The sequence below is a fragment of the Talpa occidentalis genome, unplaced genomic scaffold (assembly GCF_014898055.3).
Source record: "Talpa occidentalis isolate TD23 unplaced genomic scaffold, MPIMG_talOcc4v2.1 talOcc4.7, whole genome shotgun sequence".
In the NCBI taxonomy this organism is placed as follows: domain Eukaryota; kingdom Metazoa; phylum Chordata; class Mammalia; order Eulipotyphla; family Talpidae; genus Talpa; species Talpa occidentalis.
In genome coordinates this window covers 33,759,721-33,775,211 of record NW_023605083.1, presented here as the reverse complement: position 1 = coordinate 33,775,211, position 15,491 = coordinate 33,759,721, and the positions used below count along the sequence as shown (strand labels likewise).

Sequence of the window (15,491 nt, the reverse complement as noted above, 5' to 3'; positions counted from 1 at the left end):
TTTATCCATCACAAGATTCATAAAGGGATCAAATCTCCACAGTATTCCTTGAACATGCCTGTCATTATTTAGTTTCAATGATGATTATTTGCTCATAAATATTTTCAACTTGGGAGAGTGAGGTTTGCTCATGAGGTCTACTATGATAGTGCAAAGACACTCCACGTGGAAATTTTATAAGCTATCTCTATCCTGATGATTTGGTTTCAGCTTAGAAAACTGTCTGGGGGCCTCCCTGGTGGTGCAAGGGGTTAAGCACAGCACTGTGAAGCTATCCACAGCCTCTGCAGCATGAGTTCGATCCCCAGCTCACCAGGGAGCTACCCATATGGTGCAACATACTCTCCTGACTCGCCTGCTGCGCCCTTCAGCAGTGTTTTTCAGTCAGTCTGCCTGTTCTGCTCCCCATTCTGTCTCTGGTGAATCCTCTCACCCACCTGCACCTATGTCCTATACCCCAGTTCTTGTATGCATAAATAATTAAATCTTTTAAAAAAAAGAAAAGAAAAGAAAACTGTGTCTTTGCTATTATGCAAGCAAACTAGAGCCTCTGCTTTAGCCTCTATGACCTAGAGACCAGTATCTGTTAGGAAAGTAAAAAAGAGCAATGAAGGTAATTATTCCATTGATTTCAGCTATAAATCCTATTTTGCCTGAGTTGTCTGAATGATGAGTATTCTGTGAAAATGCTGCTCTCTAGTGCAATAGAACTGCAAATAAAGCATATCTATTTCTTATAAGCCCATGCAACATACCTCCAAAGGTTAAAAGCAAACAAAACAGAGGTAACATGGTAATCAAATTATAATGCAGGTATGGGGAAGAGGAAGGAAATGTTAACATGAGGAAACTGCAGTGGGAGTAAGTATGCTTAAAATAATATTACACTTACTTAAACAGGCATCACAGATAAGAATACTACTACCAATCCATCAATAAGCAATTGCTAACAGCTTACTGTACACTCAGGAAACAATGTGAAGACAGAGGAAGTATAAAATGTGACCTCCAACTCCAAGATGTTGCTTCCAATTTGGTATAGGTGAAAAGCTATGAAATAACAAAGTGTCTATTCGAAAGCTAGAGGAAGTGGAACAGGCTCGGAACCTGCACCACTTAATACAGTAGTCACAAGTTGCACTAAATATGAGGCTAACCCAAACTGGGACATGCTGTAAGTATAATATATAAACCAGATTTCTAAGACTGAAAAAAAAAGAAAATATTTTAATAACAATCTTAAGTTGATTATATGTAGAAATGAAATGATTTTGGAAATATTAAACAAAATTGATTCTTAATGTGTAATTTACTTGTTTTAGAAAATATAAAATTATATATATAATTTGTATTTTATTTCTGTTAGATAGCATACTTTCCAAAGAATATCTCAGAAAAAGGATCATTTAATAGAGAATGGAGGGCCTCCCTGGTGGCGCAAGGGGTTAAGATGCAACCTACGAAACTGTCCGCAGCCTCTGCAGCACAAATTTGATCCCCTGGCCGGCCAGGGAGCAACCCACATGGCGCAGCAGACCTCTCCTGACTTGCCCGCTGCTCCCCTCAGCAGTGTACTTCGGTCAATCTTCCTGTTCTGTTCCCCACTCTGTCTCTGGTGAATCCTCTCACCCCCCACACGTCTGGCCCATACCCCAGCTCTTGTATGCATAAATAAATAAATCTTAAAAAAGAAAAAAGCTTTACTATAAAAGAGAGAGAGAAAAGAGTAATCTAGATCCCCTGGAAGAAATGGATCTTGAATAAATCTTGCCGAATTTGGATTGCCAGAGAGAAAAAGGAAAGTAAGATCTGGGAAATGGGTTGATGGAATAAAGGTGGGGAGGGAATGTAATAAAGAAAAATAAAGAGCGAAAATGGAATTTGGGGAAGATTACAGAGAAAAGCCTGAGGAAAGCAGAGTACAAAGACAGAAGAAATGTAAGAAAGCCTTTAAAGCAAGCAGAGGTTTAGGGACTCTTCAGAGGTATTGCAGCTCTGGGAAACATTGGAGAAAGGGAGATTTTGGATAAAAGTTGAAGTTAAGGGGGAAAAAAGTCAGTAGTGGTGGATTTTTAAACCTCTCATCATATTAGCCGGTTCTTATATAATCATTAAGTTCAGATTCCAAATAATACCACAAACCTACAAAGCTCAGCCACCCAATTCAATCAGAAATAACAGTAAAGTCTCTCACACTTCCAATTAACCTCAGCCTTTTGTCAATGTTTGGGGTGACTTTTATTTTTTGACATTTTTAGATGCTATCACACATAGGTTCTATGACACCTAATAGAAAGGGAAATAAGAGAATGGAAAATAAAGTAAGTAGAAGGCATGGAAAAGCTTTCAGGTGATGCAATCAGAATTAACAATCCCCTTTACTTGTCTATAAAAGAAGATGCCTTTTCTTGAAAGCCCTTTGAAATGACAAAGTGCTTGTCGATAAACATCAACTCCTTTTAAATCATAATGTTTGCTAGTTTGCCTTCCACTTTCTCGCCCTTTATGTTGGTCCAGAATGCGATTGTCACAAATATCTGGGTGAACAAGATTGTAAAATGTGGTCATAAAATAAGTGATTATTTCTAAAATCATCTTTGTCACATTGTAATGCTTCACAAAGCACCTTTCCCTGGGCGACCATTCATTTTAATTGAGCCCATCAGCACTGTATCTATATCCTGAGTGACTTCACAATACCCTCTATTTCAAGAAAAGCCAATCCAGTTATGGGTTTGTTAGTAATAAAATTAACAAGAAGCAGTTTGTAGATGATAAGAGCAATACAAATTCTAAAGAGAAGTAATAAGAGAAATAATGAGCATCCTCTCACTTCCTAGAAGTGAACAATTCCAAGCTCCCTGAAGCAACACTTAACCTATTGTATTAAATAGTAATGTACAAATATTAAAAATGTTGATGTCAGCTTTTAGAATCTGTTGGCATCAAAACATCATTTAAAAGTTAAGTTCTCTAAGTATTCTTTGTCAAGTTTCTAGCTACAGCATTCTTTTTCTACTAGATAGAACCTTAAGCCCTGGAATTTCACTCTTATTTTAATGATTTGTTTATGGTTCATTCCAGAGTGTGAGAAAGATAAAAGGAAGTGTCATCAGTAGTCTTTTATGTCCCATGATTTTCCACTGCCTCGCCAGTGTAGCATTTCCCATTGCCAAAACTATTTGCAGAGCCTAGGAAATGAGCATTCAGCAAGCTGCTAGGAAATGTCAGCACTCCCAGAGCATAGGCCTCACACTTCTTCACCCCAGCCTCCTCAGGCTGTTCCTGCTAAATTTCTGTGTCATATAATAGAGTGAGGAAAGTGACAGAACAAGTGCTCCAGTACATGGGTAGCTCTTCTCTCTTTAAACAAGAATTGGTTGAACTAGAAGGTGGGTCCTTTGAGGGGATGAAAGAGGTGATAGAATCAGAAGAGTCTGAGACAGGTTTTATTTTAAGAGACTGGTTGGGGATGGAACAGGGACTTAAGAAATAGGATTTATTAGAGGTGACTTCAGGAGACTTTTTTGAGGAGGAAGTCCAAGCTGAATGGAGGTACCTTCCAAGATGTAGATTTTGGCCAACTAAAAGGTCTTGGTGAAGGGGAGACAGGAGTTACATGCTTCAAATATGCAGGGCCAGCTTTCCTTCCTCCCAGGGTTGGGCCAGACATCTTATTCATTCATGTATTGTTATCACAAGGGATCCCTAAAGGGATCCTGGAACCACTATCCATAAATTGGCATTTGCACTTGAGATGAACTCTTTTTGCCACACTTGCTTGACTTTAAGCTTTAAAGGCAAAGGAACCACTATTTTTCTTTGTGGCTTAGAAGAAGAAAGAAGATAAAGTTTCAGAGGAGAGCAAAGATGATACAAGAAATACACAAATACTAAAGACATCATGAGAAAAATAATTGTTGATCTGAGTCTCTACACTTATGTCAGGTAAATAAATGTCATTTCTAATCCTCATTGATAACCCTTTGCAGTGGGCATTATTATCATTTCCCTTAGTGTTTTGTTGTTGTTGTTTTAGGAGGAGATGGGACTCAGAAAAATTAAGTGATTTTTCCAAAAGCAGAGAATTCATATGTAGCAAAGCTGAGATGTATTCTGAGCCCAAATCTCAAATTCACTCTTCTAAGTTAATTCCTAAAGTGGAGATAGTTTTAAAGATATTCATTTATTTTATATTTATCTTTTAGTTATGGGAAGTGATAGTGGTTTTCTATTTCTAGAAGTACAAAAATCTTCCTTAAAATAAATTACCCAGATATTATACAAGTATATGTCAAGTGACAAATGACATTGCATCAAATACATCCACTTACAAAAAAAGAAAGTTAAATCGCTTGAAATATGTGAATTTTACTGACCACTCCTTAAAGCTCACACACACACGAAAAAGTACTCAAAACTTAGAAATACAAGGTAAATCACTTACTCAGTCTGTAAGGCTTCCCTTTCTACACTCTTGGGAAACCCACTGTGTTAATCAAACATTCACAAGCCTTGGAGATTGCAGCTGGGAAATTAAGAGGTATCTTTCCTGAATTTCGTTCTCTCAAGGTGAATTTATGTGCTTTCAAAAGTGATAATTAGCTAACACATACAATTAAACCATGCAAATGGATAAACGCAAAAAACTAAGGGGGAAATCCAAAAGCTGGTTTCCTTTTCCAGATGTCATAAATGAACAGAACTCAAAGAACTGCCTCAAAAGGATGGGTCCTGTAGGTGGTAGGAAAGGTAAACAACCAACATGGACAAATGTTTGAGGGAAAGGGAAGCTTTGGTAGAGCCTCTGAAGAGACAAGATGCATAAATGTTCCTAATACTTCTGAAGGGCAAATCATTCCTATCCAGTAGACAGCTAATGGACAATATAAATTGCCAGAGAAATTGCCTGATTTTTTTTAACTTTTCCATTTTTTTCGAGGAAAGTCTACCAACATCAAACCATCTCTAACCAATACAATTTGCTGATCTCATCAGCAAGTGGCACTAACATGATTCCTGAATTCTTAGACGCACTGCCCTATCCCTCCTCCAAGTTTCAACCTTTCTCAAACTGGATTGTACCTTACACCTGAATGTATGTTCAATGTGTTCTTTCTCCTTTCTCATTTCATGCCACACCTGATTTCCCTTTGGAAATGAGTCAAGATAATGTTCATGTGTTCATGAGAATTAGGGTCAGTCATAATTTGAGAAATACATATTTAGAAGTGCATATTCTTGGCTTTGAAGTCATTTCCTTTTTGAATTACTAAATACTAAAACACTTTGTTAGGGAAAATGCATTTGACAAAAGACTAAACTGGTAGAAAGAAAAGGATATAAAAATCATCAAAAGAATGTTACCATGTCCCAGGCTTTAGAGTCACCTTATCATCAAGAAAGACAAAAGCAAGGAGAAGCAGATAATTTGTAAATTGAAAATTCCAGTGCTCATTTATCTTTGTTTTTTAATAATTCCATTTGTGTGCATGAGTTAGATCACAAGGTCATGATGCTACTTCTTCATGCTGACTTCTCATGTAAATTACACATAAGTTTTTATGATAATGATTTATGAGGTTAGCAATTCATCTTCTCAAAAAAGTTACCTACCAAGAAGTAATTATTCTACCTCTGAGATGGGATATCATGAAAGGAATCATTTCCAGATGCTCTGATTAAAAAAGTCTTTAAAATGTATGCAACAAAAAATTCTAAAGCAGCCAAAACTAATCCTGTTAGCAGTCATGACAGTGTCTATTTTTGTTGAGAAGGGAGGGAGTGGAAATAGAAAAGAAAGTGGTAGCTTTTTTAGAGAGGAGGATGGAAATGTCCTTTTCTTGACTAGGATGGTGATTATACAGGTGTTTTCACATTGTGATATTTCACTGAGTTGACCCTTATGAACAGTATAATCTTTTGTATGTGTGCTACATTCTTCAATGAAAAAAAAGTTTACAAAATAAATGCAACAGACATAGGAATTTCTGATATTATTTAACCCCTCAAAAAATCCTAAGATTTATTTTTCCTTCACATAACCGAACTAGTGATTTTTAATATTACACTAACCAGGGGATAAATGCGGACCTTAGGAACATTAATCTTGATGTTCTTTCAAGTCATTATCTGTTCTCTAGCATTATCTGAACAGGCCATACCCCTATATAAATTTCTGGTTATTCTCAAAGAATAACAATAGCATGAAAATCAGAAATTTGATTTGAGTTGTCTAATGATGTCTCTATTGATGTGAAATAGTTTCTATAGAACTGTAGAGTTGCTATCCTAATATACATAATTTGTCCTTCAAATGGCAGTGCCTGAAGATACACACACTGGGAATAACTACAATCAATACACAGGTTCCAACAGGGTAGTTTACAGGTATAGAAGCTGAATTCCTCTGACTCAGAATACTCAGATTCCTGAGAGACTCAATACAGAACGTAAAAATAAGAGGATTCAGTGAATGGGGAGGGTTTTGGGCTGGAGTTATGAGAAAGGAGTAAAACACAAAAGGACTTATGTTCCTTGGAAACTATCAAAATGGAAGCACTGAAAACATGTATTTAAAAGTCTAGCACCCACCAACATGTGTAGGGATATCAAATTGATTCACATGCCAAATTTGTTCTTCACCACCGTCTATTACAGATGGGAGCAAAGGCACACCAGCCCATGTACCTCTTTACACTCCCAGAGTAGACTCATGCCGGTAAGTAAGGGTTAGTATTCCCCAAGAAGACTTTTTAACCATTTTAACCATTTTTAACCTTTTTAACCTTTTAACCATTTAAAAATGGCTCCCCAAAAGATATACCCACATCCAAATTCTAGAAGCTATGAATGTCACTTTATTTGGGAAAAGGGACTTTGCAGATATAATTAAGTGAATAGTCTTGAGATGAAAACATCATAGATTACTCAGGCGAAACGTAAATTCAAAGACAAACTTCCTTATGAAAGGCAGAAGAGAAAGTTATGTGAAACTGGCGTGGCAGAGGTTGGAATGATGTGGTCACAAGGCAAGGAAGCCCAGCAAAGCCAACAGCTACCAGAAGCTGGACAAGGCAGAGAAGAATTTACCCCTGGAGCCTCCAAAGGTACTGTGGCCTTGCCAACACCTTGATCTTTAGCTTCCCTCCTCCAGAACTATGAGAGAATAAATTTCTGTTTCTTTTAGCCACACAATTAAGGGTCATTAGTCTCTGTAGCCTTAGAAATCTTAAATAACTCCCAAATATACTCAGAGACACTGTCATCAAGAGCCAGCAAGTCCCTCCTGATTGAAAATTAAGCAACTCTTGGTAAATTCTTGTGTTTTTTTTTTTCTCTGAATGGTAAGTGGTAGTATATTTCCCCAGAGGAATACAAGGAGACGGCGTGTGCCAGAGATAAACCATTGCCCCAGTTCCCACATGCAGAGAAGCCACTAGAGGCTGTGAGTACACTTGAACTCTAGGCTATTTCAATGAATTAATCATTATTAAATCTGATGTATCCCTCCCTCGAGATCGATAAGAACATGATCTTAGAGGAGACAGAACATATATAGATAAAAAGACAACAACCAGTGGTGCTAAATAAATACTGGAGGCAAAACGCTCTAATCAGAAGAGTGAAAAGTCCTGTTGACTGAATTAATCCAGAAAGGCTTCAAAGGAAGTAAAAGTGACAATGGATCTTCTGTATCATATAAATTAAATCTTTTTCACTAAATCTTCTACATAAACTTTTCTGTAGAAAAAGATTTTTTTCTGAACCACCCTGATGATACTTATTTTTCTAAAGAGGGGGAGGGGATAAGAACACATCCCATCATTTCTATTCAATTATTAATATCAAAAAGAGAGTAACATTGCAAAATTAGTTTTTCCTACTCATCTTTGTATTTCTTTTTTTAAAAGATTTATTTATTTATGCATACAAGAACAGGGGTACAGGCCAGAGGTGTAGGGGGTGAGAGGATTCACCAGAGACAGAAGGGAACAGAACAGGTAGACTGACTGAAATACACTGCAGAGGGGAGCAGCGGGCGAGACAGGAGAGGTCTGCTGCACCATGTGGGTAGCTCCCTGGCGGAGGATCGAACTCATGCTGCAGTGGCTGGAGTTAGCTTCACAGGTTGTGTCTTAACCCCTTGCGCCACCAGGGAGGCCCCATCCTAATATTTCTTAAAATAAAAGTAGTACATGGAAATAAGAGTTGGATTAAAAACTCATAATTTAGAAATTCTCATTTTTCAATTTTATACCTTTCCAACTAGAAATTTCTTATCATCTCAAGATGCTCTTTGACATCTTCTCTAAATGGGCAGGCCAAAATCAGGAGAGGAAATGGAAGTGTCTGTTCCTGACCTGTACTCACAAAAAGGTTTGACTTTGTATATGTTCTTCAGGCTGCAGGGATTAAAAAAAAAGGTCTCAAATTTTCAACCCTCTTGTTCTGCTACCAGCCTTGAAGCCCAGGAGACTTGGCAAATTCATCTCAAGCAAGTTAAATTAGCCGTGCTATGATGTCTTGCACATTAGTTTGAAGTCAGGACTGAGATAGGGTGAGGAGTATGGGAGGGGAGTGAATAATAATGTTGTCATTATTAGTTGGTTCTAAAGAAATCTTTATGACGTTCACATCGAAAATAGTTAATAATGCTTAGATTGATTGCAAAACACATAATATTTTACAGCATGTATTATATATACTACTTAGTCATTAAGCTGGCCAAATTCACTTAAAAAACATAACACTTTCAGGACTGCATCTTTGACATGTAAAACAATTAGTAATCATGATCTTTTAAACACACTCTGAAATATTTCAGTACCCCATTATTGCAGGACCAAGGTGCTCAAAGAATCAAAATAAGTAGTGATGAACAAGAGTAAGGTTACTTCTCTTCCACCAGTTATGGACTCACAGAAATAAGGTGTTTGAATGTTTTTCCTGGAGAATAAAAATTATTTTTAATAAAGTGCTGTTACCCAAGTTAGTAATACCCAAGCAAGTTTTATGGCTCTGTAAGGAAAGAATTAGTCCACTCATTTGGGAATTTAGTGGTGTTTGGAATGCAGAAAGTGACAATAAGGCTAGAAATGGATTGGCTTTGGGGCTTGTTCTGCTTTATAAATAATAATGAACCTTTTCCACCATGAAGTAATGTGAAATGAAAAAAATATATATCTATCCCTAGAGTTTAAAATTACCTCATAACCCAATTTGCATTTTTCCACTCCAAGCATATTTTCTTCCAGTTCTACTTAGAGAGTGAATGTGCCCCTATGATAATTAATTTTAACAAGCACTCAGTAAACTGAGCTGGACAATATACAAGTTGTCCTAGACCAAGTATGAATTTGTACTGTACTTCTTATGATTTTTTCCACCACAACATTATTTAGACATTTAAAATTATCTAGACTACAATTTTCCTTTGTTCTGTTATTTTTTTTTAATTTGCACTTTTTTTCTTTTAATTCTACTTAAATACATTAGCAGTTTGCAAAAACTGTTTAGAAATATGGGAAATAATTGGATCTTGAGGTAGCAAAACTAGAAGCACTTTAGGTCTTAGCTATTCATCAAAGGGACCATTTGTTTTTCTTTTATTTTCTACCTGTGTTGAGAAAAAAAAATGTGCAAATATCCTGACTAAAAATGTATATAGTTCATTAGTGGAAAAAGTGCTTTAGAATTCAATCCTATGCCATTCCCATGTAGTATCTTCAATCTTTTCTTAAACAACTATTTGGTAAAAGCAAGTGATAGACTTGAAGTGTGATCAGCAATGGTGGGGCACTATTTCTCTTTTGCACCCCTGAACATGAATTATGAACAAGCAAATGAGTCATTTCCAAGTAGGAAAATAAATTTTGAGAGAATACTATGATTTGATAGTAATAATTTACCTTTCCTCTAGCCATCTAGTTTATTATTCTATACCAAATTATTTATGCATGTCTATATTTATAATTTATGTGAAAAACTGAAAAATATTAATTATAGCAAAATAGACATTCTGTAATTTCTCAGGCAAGCTTCTAAAATATGAATATCTTTCTACATATTTTGAGATGAAAAACAATGACAATCCATCCCTTCTCACATTTTTGAAGATTTACTGCCTGTGACTCAGTTGTTTTCTCTCATAAAGAGTACTAACTAACCTTCCTAAAAACAACAAATCAAATTCCATTACTTACATAAAAGCAATACTTTTTTATCTTTCACAATAAATTTTTAAAATCATGATTAATGCCATGGGTACAGTAGCTGGTTAAAATAATATGTCTGAATTTCTTATCCTTTTTGTTTGGCAGTATATGAAATGTCCTCTATTTAGAAATCCTGATTCTTCAGTGACCTATTGTTTTTGTCACCTGAATATACAATAAGGTTCACATTAAGCTTTTCTTTCTAATTATCATTTGATTATATGCCATATTTGGAAATTACTAAAATTCTGCAAAGTCAGATCAAAGGAATTTTCTTAATTTGTTGGGACTTTCTCAAGTTAAATTGCATGCAACATTTATTGAGAATCTAACATAAGCAAGGCACTATTTACAGGCAAGGGACAGACAAAAGTGAGTTAGACAATGTTCCTGCCTGCAGAAAGCTTTCAACCCAGTGACTAAATAGAACTACACTTATTTTGTGTTGATAAAGCAGAAAGAATTCTCACCTGGTTGCTAGTGCACAGAGGTGTTAGTTACAGATCTGCCCCAAAAGGTATGACCTATTACAGATGAATCTCTTCATCTGTAAACTAGGAATTGGGAATAGATTTGTTCAACAAACACCAACTAAACCATTACAATGTAATAATAGTGGCTAACTTTAATGTGCAATTACTACTGGATAGGTATAAAGGTCAAGATTTTACTTGGATCATCTCATTTAATCCTCAAAGCAATCCCGTTATCAAGAGGAAGAAATTGAGGTTCAAACATATTAAGTAATTCACCCAAGGTTACAAAGTGGTTGAACCAAGTTTCAAGCCTAAGTTGGCTTGACACCAAAGTTGATTCCTTTATTCCGTACATTGTGTGCTGCAACGATCTCTAATAGCCTCTAACTACAATATTATATGAACATTATTTGCCCCTCAAAATGTACAATGTAAATACAAAGAATCTGGTTATTACATTAATAGTGGAGGTTAAGGGGACACAATAGAATGACACACTAACTACAACTAGGGAAATCCAGGAAGCCTTCCTGGAGGAGGTAGCCCATGGCCCATGGTTGCAGTTAATGAGATTCTCTCACAGAGAACTAGAGGGATAAATCCATTTCACATTGAGAGAACTATGTGTGTGGTCACAGAGCAGTGGACGTTGGTAGATTTACAAGGAACAAAGAGAAAGGTCAATAAGAATATAATCTTGAAAAGTCAACTGGAGCGAGATTATGGAGATTATTTCAAATTATGCTAAGGATCCAGGACACTATAGAAGTGGGCAGCTACTGAAAATTCTCACAAAGGATATGAAAGTAAAATGTCTTTGGGGCTTATTACCTTGCTTTGTTTTTTTTTCAAATTATTTACAACCAATAAGAACATTTAGCAGTGTTGACAAGTACAAGATGAACAAAAGCAGAGTGACAAAACACTAACAACAAATAATTTTAAATGTCATTTTTAAAAGAAACTATTTTCAATAGCAGCACAATTAAAATACAACTTGAGACAATCTCAAAAAGATATGAATTATCTTTCTGAAAAAAATTGTAAAACCTAATTAAAGAATATATCAAGTTGCAAGTTGAGACAGTACCATGCTCATAAATGGAACTTCAATAAAAAGCTCATAGAGATTATTTATGGAAGATGACAGGTTAGTCAGTCCTTCCATTCACAGGAAAGAAAAAGGACCAAACTTGAAGAAAAGGGCAAATGTCAAAACATGTGAAAACAAAGTGACATGAGTTGTGGCTTTATATTTCCTCATTGGGTTAAAAGAAATAGCATGGGGAAGGAAGATATGAGGTTCCACCATGATGACAAAAGAGAGACGAGCTCCTCCACAGCTCCTCACCTACTTTAAATCAAAGCAACCTGAGTTCTTAAACAAAGACAAAAGTCATTTTCAGAAGAAGCACTTGTGCCACAAGAGCCTTACCTAAGGATAATAAGCCTAAGCAGTTGAAGCATCAGTCATCCAGAATTTATCAATCATCTGATATATGCTAAAAACAATGACTGTGGACAATAAAACCATAAGCAACGCTGACCTGATTCTCAAATAGCTTGTGATAAAGTTGAGAGGCAAAAGTAACACATGAAATGATGAAGAACTTACTTCAAAAGCAGATACGAGTAGGTACAACAAAATGCAACCTCAAAAAGCACCGAGAGTGGTAAATGGAGGGCCAGCCTAGGGCAGATGAGCTCAGGGAGACATTCTGACGCAGGTTTGGAATGTGTATAGTGAGGGGGCTCATCGTTGAAATGCTTCAGCTCATCTGGTCTGCATTGCTTCTGGCAGGTAGAAGAACATTACCAAACCAACCCATGCACGTCTAATTATGACCAAACTGTCAAGACAGTATTTAAGGTCTGTCTTCCTCTATAAGAAATTAGCTAATGATTTTGGCTAAGATGTAAGGAAACAGTAGGCTTGATTTCCTACTTTTTCCTACTTCTTATTCTCCTGTATTTTTAGGACATTACTAGGAGCTATGCATTTCCTCATTCTGGATTCTTTATTTGGGGCCTTATCACTCATAACTGTAGCTTGTGAGTTGCAGAATACCAACAAGGAAGGAACAAAGATAGTATCTGGTGGAGGATGTGAATCCTCTCATTGAAAAACTTATTGACTTATTATATAATTGTTAGGCCCAGGGAGATCTAAAAGCAAATTTATACTAGATCCTAATGATGTTCTTTTACAGGGATGGTGCCAATACTGTGCATCATTAAAACTATATACAGACTGTGAGCTCAGACATGGATCTACTAGAACTACTCGATCTACTAGAACTTTCTAGACCACTTATACCAGCTCACAGAACTTTATTAAGGAAGTAAGATTCCAATTAAAATATCCTCCAATTGAATGAATGTTGGCTCATTCATATTCTAACCAAAAGCCAATGTACCTTAAAGCCCATATTGATAAGACCAAAATGATAAAGGCAACCACATAATGAGATGTAAAAGAAATTAAACACATTGTGGTTTACATAATAATATTCCTCATCCATGTCAAACATCAGATCTTTCACAGGCCAATCACAGTTAAATCTAATTTATCATCATCTTGGCAAATCAGAGGTAATCCACAAGTCCTCAGATGCAACTCTGAAGCAGCACATAATATATTCCTTAAATACATTAATAAAGAAAGGATAGGGAGGTTTCCAACAATAACTTACATTTGTGATGCAGCAACAAGGGTCTATGGGCTCTGAAACTAAATTTATTAGAATTATAAATATAAATATGGTTTAAAAGGTTTTTAAGTCATTTATTATTACGTGTATTATCCCTATATCATTATAAAACTCAGTATCAGTGCTGTTTCTTATTCTGTTCTAAACTTAGTCTGTTTAATCTCAAATGAGCTCACATTAACCCCATGAAAAATAATCCTGCTTACCATTTCATAGCTGAGGAAATTGAGGCAAGAAAAGATAAGTACTCTCGTAATTGAAAAAGACAGACTTGCCACAGCTCTACTCCCAGAGCCCAAGCTTTTAACCATCTGCTTTACTATCACCTTCCCTAGTTATAAAGCCTTTTTGTATAATCGCACCTTAATTTCATGTGGATAGCTCAAAATTTTCAAATAGGGTCTTGGAAGTATCCTTCTGGTTGGTAATGGAGACTAGGATTCTTCCTTAAAGTCACATTTCAATAACAAAGTCTATTTTCATTTTCAGGGTACAGTTATTTAAGGTGTTTTATTTGGGTTGATTAACAAGTTTTTAACTTTAACAAGTTAAAGTTAACTCTTTAACAAAGAGTTAAAGCTCTTTGTGATAGGGATCACATTACCACATACTTATTATTACATTTTTCTTCTGTTTCCTAAAGAAGGGATATCTGGACATTTTACACCTTCGAGCATGTAAGTACTATGGCCCACAGTACTAAGTCATACTTACTTTTTTCCCCTCCTATTTATTTATTTATTTATTTTGCTCAGATTAACTAACTACTGGTACTACAACTACTATAAACTAATGATACACAATGCCTAAATATTGTCAAGTTAGATGTTGGAGGGGGAGAATTCACAATTACTAGAACATCAGTCAGACAGAGCCATATGCATTGTATACCTTAGTTCTCATAGTCATGCAGAATGTAGGCCTTGGTATTTAATTATTTCTCTCTTAGGAAGCATAATTGTCCTAGGGTTGATATTGCACAAAATCAGAAACCTGTTGGAAACAAGGGAAATTATTTTCACTTTAGGCAAAATTTTGTAGTAGGAAAAACTTTTAGTGCTATATTCCTTTCCCAGGCCCTTAACCTGAGTTCCACTCTTATTCTGAACTGGAGGGGTTATTATTAGTTCCCCAAAGGGCTGTCTGATAAGAGCTGTCAGCAACTCCTTTATGAGTCTGGCATCGTCAGGACTCAGTGGGTTCTAGAATTGCAGTAAACTGGCTTGAATCAGTTAGCTAGGTAGCCTTTGCTAAATAATTTAATCTCTTTATACCCCAGATACATCTCCTCTGTAAAAGAGGGCTGACAAAACCTCTATCACAGATATGAAGGGAGGATTAAGAGTAATTCTTTATGTAGACTGAGGAGCACAGTACCCAACACACCACAGAAACTAGATAAATGGCAGCTCTTCGGTGCTACAGCTAAGGGTTAGTCCTTACAAGGGATCGATTTCTGTGGAGAATATAGGCTTGAGAAAGTCATTTTGTGTGTTTATTCCTCCATTTTTACAGCAGCGACTGATAAAGATGTGCTGTACGACCTACATGCGACCCATCCCTAGTGATTTGCCTGAATAGACACACTTGCAGACCCAAAGGCTGATTAAACTTGAAATTTAAAACACACACACGGCACGTCAAGCAATAATAAAGCAAATGTTCAAGGGTTTAAAAAACTCAACACATGACCATTGTGCAGCTAACAAAATGACCTTTAAAGGTGAAGTAAAGCCTGAGGAAAAAAGCTTGCAAGTAAAGAGGACAAAATTGTGGTGACCACTTGTGTGGGGAAAGAAAATTACCTACTGGGGCTTGGGATGAAGTTACAGCTTACTAAATTGTGTCATAAGAAAAAATAAATCCATTCATTCATCTAATATTTGTTGAGCATCACCACCTACAAGCAAAAACCAAACCCTTCACAACCACACACTCTGCTTTGCTTTCTCGGGCCCCATCAGCCTTCCCCACTCAGGACAGCGGGATCTCGGTTAATACCTGCAGCCAACACTTTCCCCACAGACGTCGCTCAGCAAAGGAGACCACAAGCCTGCCCCGCCCCCTTTCACAGGTGTCGCGGTAAA

At 36.4% G+C, this 15,491-nt stretch overlaps 1 long non-coding RNA gene across 4 annotated transcripts in view; it reads right to left on the bottom strand.

The window, feature by feature from the left end:
• Positions 1-15,491, bottom strand: part of LOC119231774 (uncharacterized) — a 187,102-nt gene extending 171,611 nt beyond the window's left edge. For all 4 annotated transcript variants that reach the window (XR_008549652.1, XR_008549653.1, XR_005121946.2 and 1 more), the window contains exons 1-3: positions 15,406-15,491; positions 14,296-14,397; positions 13,387-13,424 (exon numbers count right to left, since the gene is read on the bottom strand). This is a non-coding gene — a long non-coding RNA (uncharacterized LOC119231774). The remainder of the gene's footprint in view (positions 1-13,386; positions 13,425-14,295; positions 14,398-15,405) is intronic.